Genomic DNA, 9,884 nt, shown 5'->3' on the forward strand with positions numbered 1-9,884 from the left:
CAGAAGTTAAGTCCCATAGTGCTCAGAGCCATTTGAACCGAGTGCAAGTCTGATTTCAGTCGGCGCCACATTGGGTGACTTCCGTGCCGGTGATGGATGAGGACAGCACAACACCCAGTAACCCAGCGGAGAAAATCTCCAACCCAGCAGGGAATTACTCGTAATAACTCTGTTGCAAATATGAAGTTCGCGTCTTGCTTTTCAGGGATCGCACATAACCTTACGTACCTCCGAAGAATTGCACTCAGTCGTCAGGCCACAAGTGGCCCATCGGGATCATCCGACCGCCGTGTCATCCTCAGACGAGGATGCGGATAGGAGGGGCGTGTGGTCAGCACACCGCTCTCCCGGTCGTTACGATGGTTTTCTTTGACCGGAGCCACTACTGTTCTGTCGAGTAGCTCCTCAGTTGGCATCACGAGGCTGAGAGCACCCCGAAAAATGACAACAGTTCATGGCGGTCCGGATGGTCACCCATGCAAATGCCGGCCACGCCCGGCAGCGCTTAACTTCGGTGTTCTGACGGGAACCGGTGTATCCACTGCGGCAAGGCCGTTGCCTCCGAAGATTTAGGACATTATAATTCAGACAGGTTCTTTCCTGCTGCAGCAGTCGAAATGTGGACACTAAATGGCATTTGTGCTTCAAAAACTTATATTCAAAATATAGTTACCTAATTTGGTTAAAAGATTTTCTGTATCTGTTGATTGTTGTTACTGTACCGACCAAGGATTAATGTTAACACCAATATCTCTGGCTAGCGTTTTATTAATTCTCAAAAACCAGCAAATTATTATTTTTATCAATTAATTCAATTCTAAAAGAGAAAATTAATCGCTTTTCATTGATATACCCTATCTTCCCTACGCTTCCAAAATATTTAGCATTCAAATCTCCAAGTCAAAGCTTAACTAGATCTTTCTTTTTCCTTCGTAATAGCTTTAAAATTTTCATTCAGAAAAAAATTAGTTCTGAGCATGATCTTCAAACACATCCATGGCATATATTTTTGATTCAGAGTCTTCGAAGGTGTTAATCACGCGAACATTTTTAACTTCTTTTCAGAGGCCACAAACTGTTCCATTACAAAGCATTATACACACAATACTGCCACATGATGTGAAACTTTAATTAATTTAAGACACATGTGCGAGCAATCGTGACTATTTCAGAACTGAATATACATCATTGCATTTAATATTTTGAGATAGTTTTACACTATTTTATTAACATAAGCCGTAGCACATAAGGAAAGCTTCCGGCATCTACTTCTTGCCCGCAGCCGCCGGCTCTGTGAAGAATACGTCTGGTGACGTCAACATTTCGGACAAGGCTTAAGATCCCTTCGGCTGCACCTTAGCTGCTGTGGCCCTCATGAAACATCAAAAAGAAACAAGTACACATATCTGCAGTTCCAAAAATAAAATAAAAACCATATACACTACTGGAAATTGAAATAAGAACACCGTGAATTCATTGTCCCAGGAAGGGGAAACTTTATTGACACATTCCTGGGGTCAGATACATCACATGATCACACTGACAGAACCACAGGCACATAGACACAGGCAACAGAGCATGCACAATGTCGGCACTAGTACAGTGTATATCCACCTTTCGCAGCAATGCAGGCTGCTATTCTCCCATGGAGACGATCGTAGAGATGCTGGATGTAGTCCTGTGGAACGGCTTGCCATGCCATTTCCACCTGGCGCCTCAGTTGGACCAGCGTTCGTGCTGGACGTGCAGACCGCGTGAGACGACGCTCCATCCAGTCCCAAACATGCTCAATGGGGGACAGATCCGGAGATCTTGCTGGCCAGGGTAGTTGACTTACACCTTCTAGAGCACGTTGGGTGGCACGGGATACATGCGGACGTGCATTGTCCTGTAGGAACAGCAAGTTCCCTTGCCGGTCTAGGAATGGTAGAACGATGGGTTCGATGACGGTTTGGATGTACCGTGCACTATTCAGTGTCCCCTCGACGATCACCAGTGGTGTACGGCCAGTGTAGGAGATCGCTCCCCACACCATGATGCCGGGTGTTGGCCCTGTGTGCCTCGGTCGTATGCAGTCCTGATTGTGGCGCTCACCTGCACGGCGCCAAACACGCATACGACCATCATTGGCACCAAGGCAGAAGCGACTCTCATCGCTGAAGACGACACGTCTCCATTCGTCCCTCCATTCACGCCTGTCGCGACACCACTGGAGGCGGGCTGCACGATGTTGGGGCGTGAGCGGAAGACGGCCTAACGGTGTGCGGGACCGTAGCCCAGCTTCATGGAGACGGTTGCGAATGGTCCTCGCCGATACCCCAGGAGCAACAGTGTCCCTAATTTGCTGGGAAGTGGCGGTGCGGTCCCCTACGGCACTGCGTAGGATCCTACGGTCTTGGCGTGCATCCGTGCGTCGCTGCGGTCCGGTCCCAGGTCGACGGGCACGTGCACCTTCCGCCGACCACTGGCGACAACATCGATGTACTGTGGAGACCTCACGCCCCACGTGTTGAGCAATTCGGCGATACGTCCACCCGGCCTCCCGCATGCCCACTATACGCCCTCGCTCAAAGTCCGTCAACTGCACATACGGTTCACGCCCACGCTGTCGCGGCATGCTACCAGTGTTAAAGACTGCGATGGAGCTCCGTATGCCACGGCAAACTGGCTGACACTGACGGCGGCGGTGCACAAATGCTGTGCAGCTAGCGCCATTCGACGGCCAACACCGCGGTTCCTGGTGTGTCCGCTGTGCCGTGCGTGTGATCATTGCTTGTACAGCCCTCTCGCAGTATCCGGAGCAAGTATGGTGGGTCTGACACACCGGTGTCAATGTGTTCTTTTTTCCATTTCTAGGAGTGTATATAAGCACTGTATTTGTTACGTAATACTTGAAATTTAAATTTGTGTACAAGTTCAGTGAAGGTACTCTTTGCACACAGCATTGAGAGCTAAGGTTGGTACCTACTAGAAGCAAGTGAACATCAGTCCTAAGTCTAATACAGTCTTTCGACTTCTATCGAAACGGCTACTACCGCCAGTGACTGCTCCTATAGTCTTCTCGGTGTGAATGATTAATACGCCTTGTGTCAGATCAGAGGGTACACATGGTGTAAGAGGTCATGTTTAAATTGTTCTTACTGCTGCAAATTACCTATGACCGAAATGAAACACAGCATTAAACAATGATGACACCATTTGATAGCCAAATCTAGCAATGAGAAGAAACAACATTTAGTAACACGAATTACACTGACCTCCACGGATTCAGTTCTAGAGAGACGAGAAGGTAGAAAACGTTTTCACCCTGTACTGATGTTGCAAATAGGATATCTGACCTATCTTATTTAATTATGCGTAAGCGGTAACAAAAACTTCAAATCACATTTCATCCGTTTACAAGACACCTGGAAATTAGTTTCTGACAAAAATCCACCGTAATGTTTTAAATCCGTCTATAACCGTTAGAAAAACTTATAAAAAGTGTATTATTTCTTATGATGCGTGCATGCAAAACTTGTGTTTCAGCACACCACCGTGACACAACTGTACCTCGATGTTGACAGGACCTTCAGAGGATAAGGCATCAACAGAGTTCGGCCAGTCCATGACACCCTAAGACATGCATCACTAGACTGGCAATCAGCAAAAAAGGAGGGGGTTGTTATTACGTAGCAGACTTGAAGCCGACGTCCGGTGACTTAACTAGCCCAAAACATTAGGTTCACAGCATTCATACGTCGGTGGTTCACCGCGGTGATACTTCCCCATGACGTCACTCTGACGTACCCGTGCCCAACTTCGACCCAGTTGTGTGCTTTGATTGTCTAGTTGGTTCATCAGAAATGCCAGCTTGCGTTTCTTACGAGTATACTAATCGCTTCGATCGTAATCTAAACTTTAAAAGAATGGCATTTCATACGTAAGTGGAGTCATTCAAGCAATTACAGTAGCACTGTTTACTGTATCGTAGTGTATTTATTTCTGTCATTTGACTTTAGATTTTCGTTACTTTACTCAGTGACCGTTCTTTATCTTCTTCCTTGTGTTTTCCATTGTAAATCGTAAACGCTCCGACAAGCGAGCCACACTATACTATGAAACGTCCCCTTAGAAAAATTATTGAATTACTGTACTGATAAACCTTTTACACTATTTGATTTTCAAACAGCTGAGCAAAACTGAACATACTCAGACATTTCGCTCTTTACCTATTCTGATCAACACTAAACTGACACACAATATTTTTTGCGCAACGCAATCTGACCTTCAAAATCCCTACAAAAGAATGGCCCTGACTAACATTAACCTACACCTTTCACAAATCACTTACCTCACAAAAATCTTCGTTACTGGAACTACTGCAATACAGCGAGCGCCACTACTGCCAGCTAAATAAAAGATTCAAACTACTGAAGGCACTAACTACTGATAGGCATAGTTAGCAAATGAAAGATTTTGATAGAGAACAAACAATGTATTTACCTTAATAGTGTTCAAAAGTTATAATATATATAGCAGTTCATGACATTCATTCTTACAAATGTACTGTTTCTGATGGACATACGTCCAGATCATCCGCTCTCAAAAATTCGCCATCTCACTTCCCCACATCCACCACTGCTGGCGGCTCACCTACAACTGCGCAACGCTACGCGCTGTTAACATCCAGCTGCCCAACACTACAATAGCCAACAACAAAGCAAACCAGCCACAGACTGCACACAGCGCAGTCAGTGATTTTCATATAGAGCGCTACATGGCGCTACCAATGAGAAAACCTAAACAGCCTATTGCTAGCCGTCTTTATTCCGTAGAGTAATACATAAAATACATAAGTACACTTGTAAAGTACAAAGATGGTGCGTACATCGCCAGTGTCCACCACCGAAGTGGGGACTTACAGGGCGAACACAAGCTTATGTATATAAAGAAGAAAACACAAATAAACAGAAATACAAAAGAACAAAGGAACAAAGACGGGCTCTTCCTCCTGTTGACAGGCCCCAGAAGTCAAGGCGAAGAGAATATCCAGCAGCCTAGCCGACGCCGACTCGTTCCATCAGCCTAGATGCCGTCATACGATCGTAGATTCTGTAACTCCTGCAGCAGCTCTGCAGTACACGGGTGCGCAGTACCGCCAGTTCTCGGGGTCGGAAGCCTAAGGCGGCGAGGTCACTCGCCGACACTGGAGACCATACACCCCTCCAGTTCAACGTCGCGGTGGACACAGTCACCTCCTCGACGTCACGGTGCAGGTTGGAGATGGCACGCCGGATGGACGGCGTGTCGTAGTAGGCCGCCTTCTGGGAGTGACACCAGTCGAGTCGGAGATGGTCTCCGACTACCTGGGCGTCGATCACGCGGGCGATGCCGTCTTTAACCGCCACCACATCAGGCTTGCGGATGCCCTCAGGTGTACGGAGGTGGGGCTCCACGGAAACGTTGAAGCCCCTCTGCACGAGTCCACGAGCGACATAGCGCACGATCGCGTCGTGTCGTTTAACTCGGGACCCGTGCGTCCTGAAGCAAGCCTGTAGTACGTGGTTGGCGGTCTCCACGGCCTGGCAGCCCGCGCGCCATCTGGTGTCCGCCTCCCGCCCCCGACTGCGCCGTGCCTTCGTGGGGAAGGCGTTGATGCGGGCGCGGAGGGCGTCGATGTAGTCACGCCCAGATAGCAGGCGACTGGTGTCGGCGACCCATTGATGCTGGCCCTTGACGGCGGCGGAAGATGACAGCGCCGCACCGTCAATGGCGATGTGTAGGCGCGCCGCCCACATTTCCCCAACCTGCGTTGACGACTTGAGGAGGTGGCCCTCCCACGTCAAGTGTCGCTCCAGCACCTCGATCTCACGCTGCACCTCATCCAGGCCTGCACCGTCGCAGGCTGGCCCTATCTTCTTTAACGCCAGGAGACGGGACCGACGGAGGGTTGGCCCCATCCAACGGCACGATGGGATGCCGAGGCCCCCCTGGGCAACAGGAGCGTGGAAGTAGCCCAGGGGGGTGTCAGCCGGAAGGCGGAACCATCTCCTGACGGCGGCTCTGACGGTGACGTCCGCAGCTTTCAGGGCACCCACCCGGGTGCGGCTGAGGGCCCGCCCGTGGTACAGGCCAGGGAGAAGCACGTTGGTGAGTGCGTGGAGGCGCTGTTGCGGCTTCAGCGGAGCTCGGGAGATGACGTCAAGCTGTTCCACCAGGTGGCGTCGTGGATTAAAGACGCAGCGACCCGCCGTGGAGAATTGCAGCCCCAGGTACCGGAAGGTTTCACCCACACACAGGGCAGGCATGGTGGTGTTGCGTGCCTTGAAGGTGACGTCGCCGTCCACCTTCACCTTCTTCTCGCTCCCCGACGCGACCAAAGCGAGGGTGAAACACTTCCGGGCGTTGATCTGCAGCCCCAGGTGTGCGAGGGCTGCGATGGCTGCATCGATGAGGGACTGCAAGCCTCTTGGGGTCGACGCGAACAGCAAGACGTCATCTGCGAAGGCCGCAGCGTTGACTCTGCGACCAAGTATCCGAGCTCCGATGTGGGAGGGCAGTTGCCCTAAGACGTAGTCCACCGCAAAGTTGAACAGGAGGGGGGAGAGGGGATCGCCCTGACGAACGCCTCGTGATGGCTGCACAGAGACGCCCACGCCGGTGCCGCCCGCTATCACCGTCGTGCTGCCCTCGTAGCACCGCTCGACATATTCAATAAAGCAATCCGGCAGGCCATGAGCCCTCAGCACAGGGCGAAGGGCAGCATGATCTACCGAATCGAATGCTTTAGAAACGTCGATCGACGCCACAAAGACAGAGCGACAGGAGTGAACTGCGTCGGTGAGAGCAGTGTCCAGGATGAAGGTGTTCTCCAACATCCCATCCCGAGGGATGAATGCCCGCTGACGTTCGTCCACAGCACATGCACGCATCAGGCGCGACGCGAGAACCTTGTGAAAGGTCCGCGCCAGCACCGAGCAGACCGTAATGGGGCGAAAGTCAGCGGGGGATGTTGGTGCAGCCGTTTTCGGGAGAAGGGATGTCCGCGCGCGAAGCAGGCGTTCCGGAAGGGCGCGGGCCAGAATGAAGAGATTCATCACTTTCACCAGGACTTCGTGCGGCAGGCGCCGCAGCTCCGCTGGAGTAAGGCCGTCCGGCCCGGCTGCTGATCCCCTGGGCGGCAAGGCAGCAGTGACCTCTTCATGTGTGACCGGCCCCCATAGGCACTCGGGAGCGACAGGCTCCGAGTGCGGCAGGAGGCGGTCACGGATGAAGCCCACGGTAGGGATGGGCTTCTTGGTGAAGAGGTCCGCCCAGAAGTCCAGCAGACCGGGGATGGCAGGTGGCGGCTGCAGCAGGGTGCCATCCAAGAGGCCGCGCACGCAACGAGCACGCGACCTTCAGGCGGCCGCTTAGATGGTTGGCGCGGCCTCTGCGTCCTGGTGTCGATCTCTCCCCTCTGGACCCGACCGACGCAAGGGCATCCGGGAGCATGCCCAGGATGACATCGGGCGGCGTGCCCCGCCCCAGACCAATGACTCGGTCCAGAGCAGAGAAACGCTGGGCGGAAGCAGGCAGCTCCGCGAGATGCTCCCAGATGGCGGCGTCAGTCGGCCCCTCCGCAGGCGGCCCGGTGGTGCCGGCCGCGAAGTCCTCGGCTGCGTCGCCGGACGGCGCAGCGGCATCGCCCGCGTCAGGCAGCGGACTCGCCGCTCCCCGGCGGGACGCCGGCTCTTCCCCTCGACCGATCTCAAGTGCCTCCATGAATTGGCGGACAAGCTGCTTGTGGGCAGCTTTCCGCCGTTGGCACTTGATTGCCTCGAGCGTTCGGTCGGGGAACATTCTGGTCAGCTCCTGATTGACGAAGAAGAACCGTGCGTCCCTCTCGAGGAACAGTTCGGCCTCCGCCTTGGCGAGCGATAGGACTTCTTCTGCCGTCCACCTCGCGCGATGCCTCTCCGTGACGATCTCCGCGTTGGCGGCCGCTGGATGTTGGCGGCGGCGATGGACCCCGAGACCGTTCTTGGTCGTGAAGCTGCAGTGACACTCCATGCAGGCATAAACAGCTGCACAAGTTACAGAATCTACGGCACGGCCGGTTGGCCGGCTAGGTGCTGGGGAAGCTGGGGTGGCACCTTCAGCGGAAGGGCCACCACTTGTGTTATCTTTTGTACTGCCCCCAACTTAAAGGGATAATGCGAGGGGGGGCTGGTAACCCCCCCAAGCCCCTGGTGCGGTCTTCTACTCTGCGAAAATCAGCGGGCCCACGTGAAGGGGAGAAGACCGCAGGAGAGGAGAGGCTAAGAGGGCTATGCCCATGTATTGCGCATCACTCTCCCTGTAGCTACAACCCAAGGAAGGCACGTCGCAGCAGCAGCACGACTACATCAAGACCGCGCTTCGAAAAGCCGAGTCCGGATGCAGCCACACCGCCGCCACTTGGCCACTTACAATACCAACGGTCTCGCCCCGCACAACACATGGCTACGTAACCGCTCCGACTGTTGGGGCATGCCAGCTGGGGTGGCCGAGCGGTTCTAGACGCTACAGTGTGGCACCGCGCGACCGATACGGTCGCAGGTTCGAATCCTGCCTCAGGCATGGATGTGTGTGAGGTCCTTAGGTTAGTTAGGTTTAAGTAGTTCTAAGATCTAGGGGACTGATGAGCTCAGACGTTAAAGTCCTATAGTGCTCAGAGATATTTTAATTTTTTGTTGGGGCATCTCATGTCCTAAATTCCTCTCGCCGATAATTATTCATTCTTCACATTTCCCCCACCTTTAAAACATATTCTGGCTAGAATAGCCGGAGACTGCGGTCATGTGTGCGTGAGTTTTCTGTGTACGATTACATGAATGTGCGTGTCTGCTTTGCTTCTATTCCGAAGAAGGCTTCAGCTGAAAACTTGTGTCAGCACTCTTTTCGTCGTGCCTGCCTGCTGCTCGGCGGGTGGGTATCAATCTATGGGTTTCACAGTATATTACATCAATAAGTTTGTTGTAAATAATCCATTGCACTTCAATAGGAACTATCTTGTACATAATTACAAAACCCGAATAAAAAATAACATTCATTAGGCCACATTAAAGTTGTCTGTACCACAAACAAGGGTTCACAATGCTGCAACCAAAGTTTTGATCACTTACCCATTGATATAAAACGCCTGACAGACAGGAAAGTAAAATTAGCAACGAAACTGAAAACGCTCCTCTTTGACAACTCCTCCGATTTCGTATAATATTTTCTATTGCTGTTATGTGGAAATGAGTTGATGACTAACATCTGTCTATCTTTAATTAAAAAACGAAAAAATTAACAAATGATCAGCATGGAGGCATATTTACAAAAAAGAACTGATGTCGATATATAGGGTGTTACAAAAGGTACGGCCAAACTTTCAGGAAACATTCCTCACACACAAAGAAAGAAAATATGTTGTGTGGACATGTGTCCGGAAACGCCTACTCTCCATATTAGAGGTCTTTTTATTACTTCTCTTCAAATCACATTAATCATGGAATGGAAACACACAGCAACAGAACGTACCAGCGTGACTTCAAACACTTTGTTACAGGAAATGTTCAAAATGTCCTCAGTTAGCGAGGATACATGCATCCACCGTCGCATGGAATCCCTAATGCGCTGATGCAGCCCTGGAGAATGGCGTATTGTATCACAGCCGTCCACAATACGAGCACAAAGAGTCTCTACATTAGGTACCGGGGTTGCGTAGACAAGAGCTTTCAAATGCCCCCATAAATGAAAGTCAAGAGGGTTGAAGTCAGGAGAGCGTGGAGGCCATGGAATTGGTCCGCCTCTACCAATCCATCGGTCACCGAATCTGTTGTTGAAAAGTGTACGAACACTTCGACTGAAATGTGCATGAGCTCCAACGTGCATGA

The 9,884-nt window shown here is 51.6% G+C and overlaps 1 pseudogene; it reads right to left on the bottom strand.

Annotated features, from left to right (window-relative positions):
* Positions 1-442: 442 nt before the first annotated feature.
* On the bottom strand, positions 443-560 carry LOC126177576 (5S ribosomal RNA; annotated as a pseudogene).
* Positions 561-9,884: the final 9,324 nt, after the last annotated feature.

Source organism: Schistocerca cancellata, chromosome 3, assembly GCF_023864275.1.
Source record: "Schistocerca cancellata isolate TAMUIC-IGC-003103 chromosome 3, iqSchCanc2.1, whole genome shotgun sequence".
Lineage (NCBI taxonomy): Eukaryota > Metazoa > Arthropoda > Insecta > Orthoptera > Acrididae > Schistocerca > Schistocerca cancellata.